Consider the following 11919-nt stretch of genomic DNA (forward strand, 5'->3'; position numbering starts at 1 on the left):
TGTGTGTGTGTGTGTGTGTGTGTGTGTGTGTGTGTGTGTGTGTGTGTATAACTAAAACTATATAACTTACATATATATAATTGGCCACTTACTATATCAGTATTTTTTATTAAATATGTACAAAACATATATATCCCAAAGAACAACTTGGAAAAGGAGAGTTTGGGGGTTTCAGAAGTTCAGTTATTATCAAAATACTAACAGGAACTCAGAAGCAATCAAAACACAGCATTGTGACTTAACATTCCCAGGCCCACACTTCACTGAAGCATCCGTCCTCCCCAACTCCTTTTTATACTTAATCCTTTAACAAGCTTTGGACTATCTTTCTTCTGGGATTGTCTCCATGTTACACTAGTACACTGAGAAGTAGTAGGGAAAGAAGGCATCACTTCTGCAGCTACAATGCCAGAAGATGATGAATTCCTTCACTTTGTGGCTTTCACTGAATCCACGGGGGGCATGGCCAAAAATCAATTGAAGAGGGACCCTGGAGATGTTTGTAATAGGGCTATGATACCACTGACATCGAGTTAGCTAGAGTTGAGGGTAGATGGCTTAGTCATTTAATTGAACAAGGTAAATAAACATTTATTAAACATCTGCTGTGTGCAGAGCACCATGCCAGCTACTGGGGGAGATAAAGTTTTTTAGAAGTCTCGGTCTTTGCCTTCCAACCATGTCAATCTCTTTCCTGCTCAATAAGGTCTGGTGACTCCCTGTTGCCACCAGGATAAAATATAAAACCCTTTGTTTGGCATTTAGGGTGCTTTACTACCTTTTCTGGCCTTCTTAAATTCTACTCCCTTCCATCATGAGCTGGGAAAACAACGTGGTATTTAGGTTGACTCTCCCGAAAGTGGGTAAAGGCCAATATTGTGAAATAAGTTGGAACTAGATTGTAGGAGATCTTGAACGTCAGGCTAATGATTTTGAAATTTACTTGACAGATGATTCAGAACTACTAAAGGCCTTTGTGTGAAGGAGCAATGTGATCAGAACTGTGTATTAGTCATGAGAAGGAAACGTCTAATTCATACATTAGATTTATGTTTCCCCCATTAGATTATGAGCTCCTTGAGAGAACAGATTTGATTTCTATGTATCTTTGTCTATTCTCAGTACTCAGAACAGTGCCTGATACATAGTGGGTGCTTAATAAATGCTTGTTGGCTCATTTACTGACAAAAAAAGATAATCTCATAATCAAGAAGTCTCTCCTCTGGAATAGGCCTGCAAAATGACCATGAATTCCTATGCAAGGATTCTTGACTTCCCACATAAAAGGAGCAGAGTTTGATGGGAAATGTTCAATAGCCTGGTTTGTTTTTCTCCACAGTCTCTTGTATATCAAGATCATTTCCAAGATACCAGACATGTCTTTATGCCAATGTTTTCAGGGAAAACTTCTGGGGATAATAGCAATGCAGTTTTCCCTCAAAGATAATCTTTATGTGTAACCAATAGATGCTGATTATTCATTTAAAAAAAATTACATTCCTCCACCCATTTTTCTGCTTGCCACCTCCTCTACAACCCAGTTCAAGACAATTTAAGATTATGTAACATTAATCATGCATACTGCTCATTCTGAAGAAAGAAGTCTGCTAATCTCAAAAGTACCGGTGAAGAAGCCACAACATATTGTTGGATCAATATGAAATAATCATTTCAGCTGTGCCTAACTCTTTGTGACCCCATTTGGGGTTTTCTTGGCCAGATAATGGAATAATGTGCTATTTCCTTCTCTAGCTCATTTTACCAATGAGGAAACTGAAGCAAACAGGATGAAATGACTTGCCCAAGGTCACACAGTTAATGTCTGAGGCCATATTTGCACCCAGGAAGCTTCATGACTCTAGGCCCAGTACTCTGCTCACTTTACCACCTAGGTGCCTAGCAGCAAGTTAAACCAGTAATTACTTGTTGTTACGGTCATCCAAAAATACAATATTCTTGGTCAGAACTTATGGAATGGTACAGCAGAAATATCTACTGCACATACCTTACATATGTATGTTTGGGGAGAAGGGAAGGAGAGGAGAAGAGATAAGCCTAACATTGATGAGGTAGTTTACACAGTGAAATAAAAAACTATGTCACATTTCCCTCTTTTCTTTTATTTTTCCTCTTTTTAAATAGTTTTTATTGATGTCTTCTGTTTCTTACTTCATCATAGTTAAATATCCCTCCCCCTTTCAGAAACACATCTCATATAATCGTATTTAGTAAGAGAGAAAAATAAATCAGCAAAACTAATCTATCCATTAAAAAAGTCTGAAAATATATGCAATGTGTAACACTTGGGAACCTCCCACTCTACAGATGGATGAGTTGTTTCTATCTTCTCATTTCTCTTTGATCAATTCTACTCTTTATTCATCCTGTGACTTTTTCACATTTGATTGCTTGTTATCTCCCCCATTAAACTGTGAGCTCCTTGAGGGCAGGGACTTTTTTTTTTTTTACTTTTTTTGTGTCTACAGTGCTTATTACATAGTAGGAATATAGTAGGTGCTTAATAAATGTTGATTTGTTTACAAAACTCCATGTAATCCACAAAAATAATCAAGATAACAATTGTTTCACTGTAGTAGTAAAATACAAAATAAATCCAGAAAAATCATCAACATTTCTATGTGGTACTAACAGATTTTCCATTCAAATTAATTACAAAATCAATAGACCTCTAATATATAGGACTCAACTAATGAAGACATGCCAATGGCTTATATAAACATATTTTTAGGAATAAAACACTTAAGTGATTGAAGAGAGATTCATTATTCATAATTAGGTGATTCTAATATTTTCAAATGACTATTACCTAAAATAATTTGTAGATTTAATGATATCCCAAACAAACTGCCAAGGAATCAAGAATTAGACAAAATAATACTAGTGCACATTTGGAAGAACAACAAATAAAAAGGAATAAAACCTCAAGGGAAATAATTAAATATTTAAAATATATATAGAGAGAATTACCAGCCCTCAAACTAAAACATTAATACTAAAGCTGTTTTCGTGCTGCTTAAAAAAATAAACAAAAACAAAAAATTAGATCAGTGGACAAATAAGCAAATCATAAAAGTAATTAAATATAATGGTCATATATTTGATTAACCTAGAAATAAACTATTTGACAAAAACTTCAGAGAAATATATTGTACCATAGAAAAATCCATAAAAGAGGTAGATATTAGAAACTAAAAAAATTTACATAAAATTTAAAAACTTTTACACAAACAAAATCAATGCTGCTAGAATAGAAAGAGAAACTGACAAATGGTAAATGTATTTATGGTAAGTGCTTTTGACAACGATTTTTTTTTTGTGGGATACAAGCCAATGTACACATTATTGGTGGGACTGTAATTTGTTTCAACTCAGTTTGAAATAACTAAAGAGAAGTCCCTAAATTGTTTATGCCCTTTAACCTGACAATCCCACTACTGAGTAAATAATCCAAAAGAGCTTTTTTGACAAAAAGAAAGCTGTACCATATGACACAAAATTCAGAGCAACACTCTTTGTGGTAGCAAAAATCCTGGAAATAAAATAGATGTATATCAATCAGGAAATGAGTGAACAAAATGTGGTATCAAAACAAAATACAATATTGTGCAAAGAAAAAGAATGAACATGAGGAATTCAGAGTAATATAGGAATAGATATATAGAAACAGACATATCCAGAAGGAAGAAAGCATAATGAAAAATAATATACACAGGGATTGCAATTGAATAAATTGTAATAACACTAAAAAAACAGTCAAAATGATTAATTGCAATAACCATCATCTCAATAGAAGGTGGGTACCATGTATGCAGAACAGGGTATACAGTATCAGATGGAGGTGCTGTGAATTAGCTTCATTTTTCTTTGGAGTAAGAAAGGATTCAAAGTAGAAGAGATATAAGGCCAAATAACTGGCTTAATACAAAAGGGATTAATAATTTTCCCCCAAAAAGAAGGGATCCTAACCTCAACAACTTCAATTAGCCTTCTGAGAAACTAATGTGTAAAGTATCTTTACTAATTATTTATGCAACAAAAAGTTGTATCTCCCACCCCCAAATAACTTTGCATTTATTTTATACACATATATAAGCATGTACATGTGTGTGTTTGTATACAAATACATATTGTTTCTCAATATGAGTAGTAATGTAAACTACTTAAGGGGAGAGGTCATTTATTTTTTGTCTTTGGATCCCCAATTCTTAGTACAGTAACTGCCATATAGGAGGTGCTTAATAAATGTTCGCTGATCAATTGATCTTTCTTTGGATTGGTTATCACTTGAGTGCTGTTGGAAAAGCTATGAATGACCTTACTGTAACCAAGGATGGATGTCCTCTGGCACATGATCAAATTGTAGCACTTTAACTGTCATTTGATTAATTGGTAACACAGGACGGTCAGTGAGTTGACTTGCTACAATTCCTAGACTTTAAGTTTTTAAAGGTGGACCATGAACCTGGGATCCTGCACTTGAATCCTGAAAATGTAAGCAGATCTTTGTTGGGTTACTCCACTAGGAACAGGGGCATGGGTTGTTCTGTTTAAAAGTTATTTGTGGCTATAAAAGAACATGCATCTCCATTGCATCTGCTGACAGTGTTCATCTGAGTAATCTGCTTCTGTACGACTAGAACATTTATATGAAAACTTCCTTAATTTTATGGCATATTTCACATGTCATATTTCTGTGACAATCTTACTGTTTGTGGTCATGTCTTGGAACTACAGGATATCAAATCTGGTTCCAACAAAAGGTGGCATAAAGGGTTTCGTTGTGAATTCCACATACAAGGCAGTCTTGTAATGTCATTGAAGAAATATTCCCAATTGCAATGTTGAGACAGGAGCCATGCCTCTGCAATATAGATATCAAGGCCTTTACCAAATGTTGATTCCTTTTGTGAAATTTAGATCTATGAAAAACGACTAATGATACCGGTGAGAAGTTTTAACAGCCTCCTAAGATCATCAAATGTCTTGGGTGAAGAGGCAGTGGTAAGAAAGCATATTATGTTATGCAGTTGGGTCCAAAAATGCCGTAATTGTAGAAAACTTCCTTTCCTGGCCTATTTTTCTTGTTTCTGGAAAAGGACAGCCTGTCTACATAAATCCTAGGAAATAAGGGCATTGGCATCTCTAGAATATGCTCCAGTGTTGTCATTTTACAATGGAGGTCCTCTCAGATCCCAAAACAGAGGATCTAAAATTATTCTGGTCAAATCTCACCTTAAAATTATTGCCACACATAGGAAATTAAATGGAAATTGAAGACTTAAAAGGGCAAAATACAATAGGAGCTTTCAAAGCTATACAAATATTAACACATAACCATAGTACCACCACCCAACGTATATATCAGTTAGGATGGAAGTTGACTAGGAAATAAGTACATTTTTTTTTAAGCAATTGGGGTTAAGAAACTTGCTCAAGGTTACACGGCCAGTTATTTCTGGGTCTGGTGCTGAGTATCTGAGCCCGGATTTGATCCAGGTCATGCCAACACTGGAGCCAGTGCTAATAAGTACATTTTTTGACATCATTCTCTTGGTTACTAGTCTTGGTTTTATGGAGACATCTTTGACTCTTCCGAGTCCCTCTTCTCCTATATTTAGTCCATCACCAAATCCTAACCAATTAATGCTGTTACATATCTTTTTCCACCCTTTGCTCTTCACTCCTACTATCACCAGCCTACCCCAGGTTCTTCTCACCTTAAAAACAATTAACTTTAATAATAATGCTAATTTCTTTATCCTCACTCTTACCTCTAATGTAATAAATGCACATATTGCCTAGATTGATCTGCTCTTAAAATTATTCTCATCATGTTATTCTCCAATTTGCACTCTTTCAGTACCTTCTTGTTGCCTATAGGATAAAGTCCAACTTTTTTAAGTGTAACATTAATGCCTTTCATAATTCTCTCCCTCTCCCCATATCAAGAACTTGAATTTTGATATTCTCCAGCCACTTCCCTATACTCCAGTTAGGGCAGTCTTCTCATCATTCCATGAATATACCATGTTCTTTATTGCTTCTATGATTTCATTCATGTTAGGCCTATATGAATCATTCAAGGCTCCATAGCTCTAAATGGTACTTCTTCTAAGAAACTTTTCCCTGACTACTCCAACCTTCTCTTCTGAACTTCTATAGCACTTAGTATCACACAGTTTTTATTTAATAGATCATCTTATATTCAATATATCATCTTATATATGTTTTACTACCATTGATTCACCCTTCCAGCTCTTTCACCATTTGACCTGCGTTATCCATACTGGTGAGATAACATGGCCCATTCTATCTATACAGTCCCATCCTTACTTTATTTTACATCCTACCTATCTTCTTCTCTGCTCCCACTAGGACATATCTTGGCCCCTCCTTCCATTTTTGAAACTAGGATCAATATTGCCATTTCTCCTTGAAAGGACATGTCAATCCTTCCCCTGATAACCTTTCACCATTTCTATGACTTTGCAAACCATAACATTCTTCCATGGTCAATATTCCCCTATATGTGTTTTCTTTCTGTTAGAATGAGAACAGGCACCTTGAAGGCAGGAACTGCCTAACTTCGGTATTTGTATCCCAAATGTTTAGCATAATTCTTGGCAAATAGTAAGCACTTATTAAATGTTTTTTTAGCCATTCACTCATTAATGGATGTTAATTGTGTCTTCCCAGTTAAACAGAAAATTCCTTGAAGATAAAAATCATGACTCCTTTCAATAATAACAACCACAAAAAGTTAAAAACAAGAGAAAGACTTCTGGAACCAACACTATTTAACAGAGTTATGATAAAGTTGAAAATAGGTACATGTCACTAGACTTATCCAACTTAACCTAAATCCAACTTAAAGTGGATTGCTTCTGGGTGAAGCCTATTAAATGAGGACGTTTAAAGAGTCAGATCAAAAGATCTTCCATAGGCTTCATCCACATACACTCAACTAATAATATGTCAACAAAGATTAAATAAGTGAGTGAGTCATTCAGATTTGTTTATATAAGCTGGTCCTGAGACAGATATTTATCTATTATTATTCTATTATTTTTCATATACGTTCATATAGTGATATAAGGTTGGGTCACTTCTATCAAAAAACTAAACAAGTCACCTTTCAGAAACCCAGTCTTGTTATTCATATGTTTTACCAGGAAATTGCAGAAACTATATATTCCAAAATATTAGCATCTACTGAATAACTTGAAAGACACATTCAAGTGATAAATATTATATTCCAGAAGTTGATGATCCTTTATAAGCTAACAAAAGATAAATCCCTGTACTACAAATACAAGCTTCAAAATATCCTTGAGATTTAAACAAAGCACTGGAGTACATTAAAGCATTATCTCAGACAAAACTGTTGCCCACTGTTGTCTAAATATAACATTGACCACAAAAATTGGACAACAAGGTTTTGAATAGTTGTAGTTATAACGAATACTCCTGATCTCTGGTCTACTTGGACTGAAAAACTCTCAGAGTATATGGTGACCTGGTAGGAAAAAATCAAATCTATTGAAATTGTCCCTAAGATGCTTTAAATCATTTTGTAAAAGATGAGCTTATATTCTGAGGTATTTATTCCATTAAGAAGAAATCATTTTCTCCACCTGTACAATAGTCTATTGATAATTAAAAGAACTGTATCTTATTTGTACATAGTTTTTTGCAAGCTGTTCCCCCTGTTATATTATAAACTCCCTGAGGGCGGGGATTGTTTGTTTTTTTTTTTGCCTGTCTTTTTATTGCCAGCACTTAGTAGAGTGCTTGGCATATATAAGGTACTTTAATTGTTGTTGTTGCTTTTTGAAAAAGGGAAGGTTAAGTGACTTGCCCAAGGTCACACAGCTAGTTTTTATGTTAAGTGTCTGAGGCTGGATTTGAACTCAGGTCCTCCTGACTCCAGGGCCAGCGCTCTATTCACTGCACCACCTAGGCACCCCTATAATGTACTTTAAAAATGCTTACTGACTAAATTTACATTGAATAGTAGAATAGCAATTTTAATTCAGGGTCATTTCTACCTGAACTTATATAAGATGGGAAGGATGAAATGATTATGCTAATATGATACTAACAATGAATAGTTGCCAGCATATACTATATACTTCAGGAATTGTAAAATACTTTACATAGGTGTCTTATTTCATCTCCACAACAAGTAGCTCCATTTTCAGATGAGTAAACTGAGGCTCAGAGAGGTTCATATAACTAGTAGTTGCCAATCTACTGAACCCAGATCTCTCTTAATTCCCAAATCTATCACTCTTGCTATTACATCAAAGTGTTTCCCTTTATTTATATTTCTGTACCTCTTACAGATTCTAACATACTAAAAAATATACAGTAAGTACTCTGTAGGCATATATTGGTTGATTATTAGGATAGTTTGAAAATGCAAACTAATTATGCACACATACACACACACACACACACACACACACACACACACACACACACACACACACACACACACACACACACACACAAAATTTACTCCCAGACCAGCTGGACCAAGGAACAATCTAAAAGGGGGATGCTGTGATAGTAATGGCATTTAAAGATTCCCCTGTATTGGCTTGGTTTTCAAATTGATTGTGTTAAAACCCAGAGCTTGTTAATCCCACCTGGGGGATGGACTTGTTGATGTGAAAAGAAAGTCCTGAACTGGGAGGAGCTGGTGACGTAGATTTGGATAGACGAGAGAGGCAGAAGAACTTTTTGGAAGCAGCACTTCGTGGAGGCAGAGAGAGAGACTGAGAAGAATTGCTGGGGGCCACTTTGAATTTCCCTGTACTTTTGAGACCTGCCCCCTGAGCTGCCAAGGACTGAGGAGACATGGCTGTTTTGCTGGTACTTTGTCTGTCTGTTTTGATGTTGTTTTGACAGATTTGTCCACTGGTGAAAGACAGTCCTGTTGAAGAAGTCCTGGAACCTGGCTGTTGGCTAAGAAGCCCTGAGACTGTCCTGCAGACAGAGTGAATACTGTCCACTGGTGAAGGACAGTGCTGTTGTTGCAGGGGTCTGGGAACCTTTCTGTTGGTTCAGAAGCCCTGAAGAAGGATTTTCTTGTTGTATGTTTACAGAAATCCTGGGAGAGGGTTTTGCTAATGTTTTCAGGGGTTCTAGGACTGTTCTACAGACAGAGGATGAATTAATGAAGGGACTGGCAATGTATCTTGTGGCCTTGCTAAGCCTTGTCTCCCCAGGAACTAAGATTGCTGAGAACTTGCCTTGTGTCAAGATTAAGAAAAGACCTCCATTTGGGTATTAAGTGCTGTGCTTAAACTTGATGTAACTCTGGGGTAGATTCAATTGTGATCCAGGGGTGGGGAACTTTTGACCTTTTTGTGCTTTGTGATGGACCAAATGAAGGTACAGCCTAGGGATGGAGAAGTATTTAGAACAGAGACTTTGTAATTGATTGAATGATTGGAAGGTCCTGGGGTGGGGTAGTACTTGGAGATTATTTAATCACCCTTAGTAAATGCTGTATTTTGAATGATGTCATGTTTTGATCTTCTCTGTTCTTGGTTTGTCACTGAATAAAATGGAGACCACGTATGCTGGTATTTTGAACCTTGGGAAGTTGCCTTTCCTTGGCATTACATTGCAGATGCTTAACCTTTTTTTGGTGTCATGACCCATTTGGGAGTCTAGTGAAACCTCTAAACCCCATCTCAGAAAATGCTCTGCTTTAAGTCATAATTGAAAGAAATGGTAAATTTCATTTAGGGGTTAGAGTAAGTAAAGATGCAATTTTTCCCATTCAAATTCATAGCCCTTGATATCTAACTACAAACTTCTTGGTGGTCCATGGACCTCAGGATAAGAAATTGTGGAAAATCAAAAGGATGTTGGTCTATCAGCAGCCAAAATGCCCATCTATGTCAGACTGCATTCTCTTTCTTTGTTGTGGTCTTGGCACTAGGGAATCGAATGAGTACTTGCCCAAGTTTAGGAGTCACTCTGATTGAATGAATTCTGAGTGAGAGAAAGGCCTTAACCATTTTCAGTAAGAGCTCTATCCAAGCAGGCAATGCTCATCTTGCCCATTCAAAGAGCAGAGTCTCAGAGAAAGCTTTAAGAGTGTCCGTAAGTCTTCTTTAGACATCAAAAGGCTCAGCGTTTTGATGACTTCAATGAAAGTAAATCAGGAACATATGGATTGAGTTTCTTTTCAAATATACATGGATTTAAAAAGCGGGCAAGAAAACTGGCTTGGGTCCAAATGTATTCTGTATCTGCCAAAGTGTAGCTACTTCTAACAAAACATGAGGGCCAAGAATCTGAAGGCACTCTAAGAGATTCACTAAGGGTATATCTATGATTGTCACTATTTACTAAGTGACTGGGTACCTGACTTCCTAGAGGTGATGGTAAAATAAAAAAAAGGATTCTGCAAACTGTAAAGTGTTATGTTAAAATAAACTATTATGATGGTGTTACAGCATTCAAGTCTCTGTAGCCAAACACAGTGTCTCAAAAGTCTTAGGAAACTTTAAAACCTTAATAGTTCTATCTTTTCGTGATGTGACAAAAGTATTTAAATTCTGTTAAAGTAACCTTGTCAAGCTTTTTTTTAAATGTTGGTAGGAAATAAAACTTAAAATTGGAGGTCATCCAAAGGACAATGTGAAAGTGTACAGTAGATATGAGTAGACTGACAACATGGAGAAAGGGAAGAGGAAAGGATTAAGCATTTACAAAGGGCCTAGTATGTGTCAGGCACTGTGCTAAGTTTTACAATTATTATCTTATTTGATGCTCACAACAACCCTGTGAGGTAAGTGCTGTTACTATCCCTGTTTTACAATTGAGGAAACTGAGGCAAACAGAGTTTAAGTGACTTACCCAGGGTCACACAGATAAGTTTTTAAGGGCAGATTTAAGCTCAGGTCTTCCTGACTCCAGACCTAGCCGTGTATCCACTGCGCCACCTAGCTGAAAAGAAAAACTTCCAAAGAAATGCTGTATGAAGGATGTCATCAGAAAACTGTATGAAAAGAAAAGATGGACTAATCATGTAACCAGAATAAGGGATAACTGGAGAGTAGCTTATATGTTTCATTGGTATCAACAGAATTTCAAGAGGACTAGAGGAAATCTTTTAGCATATTGAATAAACCTTGTGTGAAGGATTTGGAGGAAAGCATGGAAAAAGTCACACAGGCTAAGCAGGTATGGATGGATTGCTATCTGCATCTTTGAAGGGAGTACTCATCACTAAAATCAAACATCAAAGATTGCATTTGGCAACAAATGGAGGCAATAACTTGAAGTGTACATGTAAAGTTATTTTCAAGTAAACATTTGCAGGAAATCCAAAGGAAATGACAAGTGCATTCAGAAAAATGTTAAATATAATGGGAAAAGACATGTTAAAGCTGTAGGGTTCCACATGTAGATAGAAATCTCTCACACAAATGTTTGTTGAATGAAATATTGGTGAAAGGAAAGGGGAGAGCGGAATCAAATAAAGGGTGAAATGAATGAATTTTTTAAAAAGCATTTAATGTTTACTATGTGCCTAGTACTGAGGTTGGGATATAAATTCAAAGTGAGAAAATTCCTGCCTTCAAGGAACTTCCATTCTAATAAGAAAGACAATAGTTGCAATTCAGGAAAGGGAGCTTTGGTCTTGAGAATCATGACGTAAATGAGATGATGTCACTTGGTCAGACGCTCGGCATCCCCTTCCCAGAAGAAAGGGTGAGATGATGTCACTTGGTCAGACACTCGGCATCCCCTTCCCAGAAGAAAGGGTGAGATGATGTCACTTGGTCAGACACTCGGCATCCCCTTCCCAGAAGAAAGGGTGAGATGATGTCACTTGGTCAGACGCTCGGCACCCCCTTCCCAGAAGAAGGGGAT

The sequence above is a fragment of the Petaurus breviceps genome, unplaced genomic scaffold, assembly GCF_028583685.1.
Source record: "Petaurus breviceps papuanus isolate PSGF00001 unplaced genomic scaffold, PetGlider_PUasm1.0 138, whole genome shotgun sequence".
Classification (NCBI taxonomy): Eukaryota; Metazoa; Chordata; class Mammalia; order Diprotodontia; family Petauridae; genus Petaurus; species Petaurus breviceps.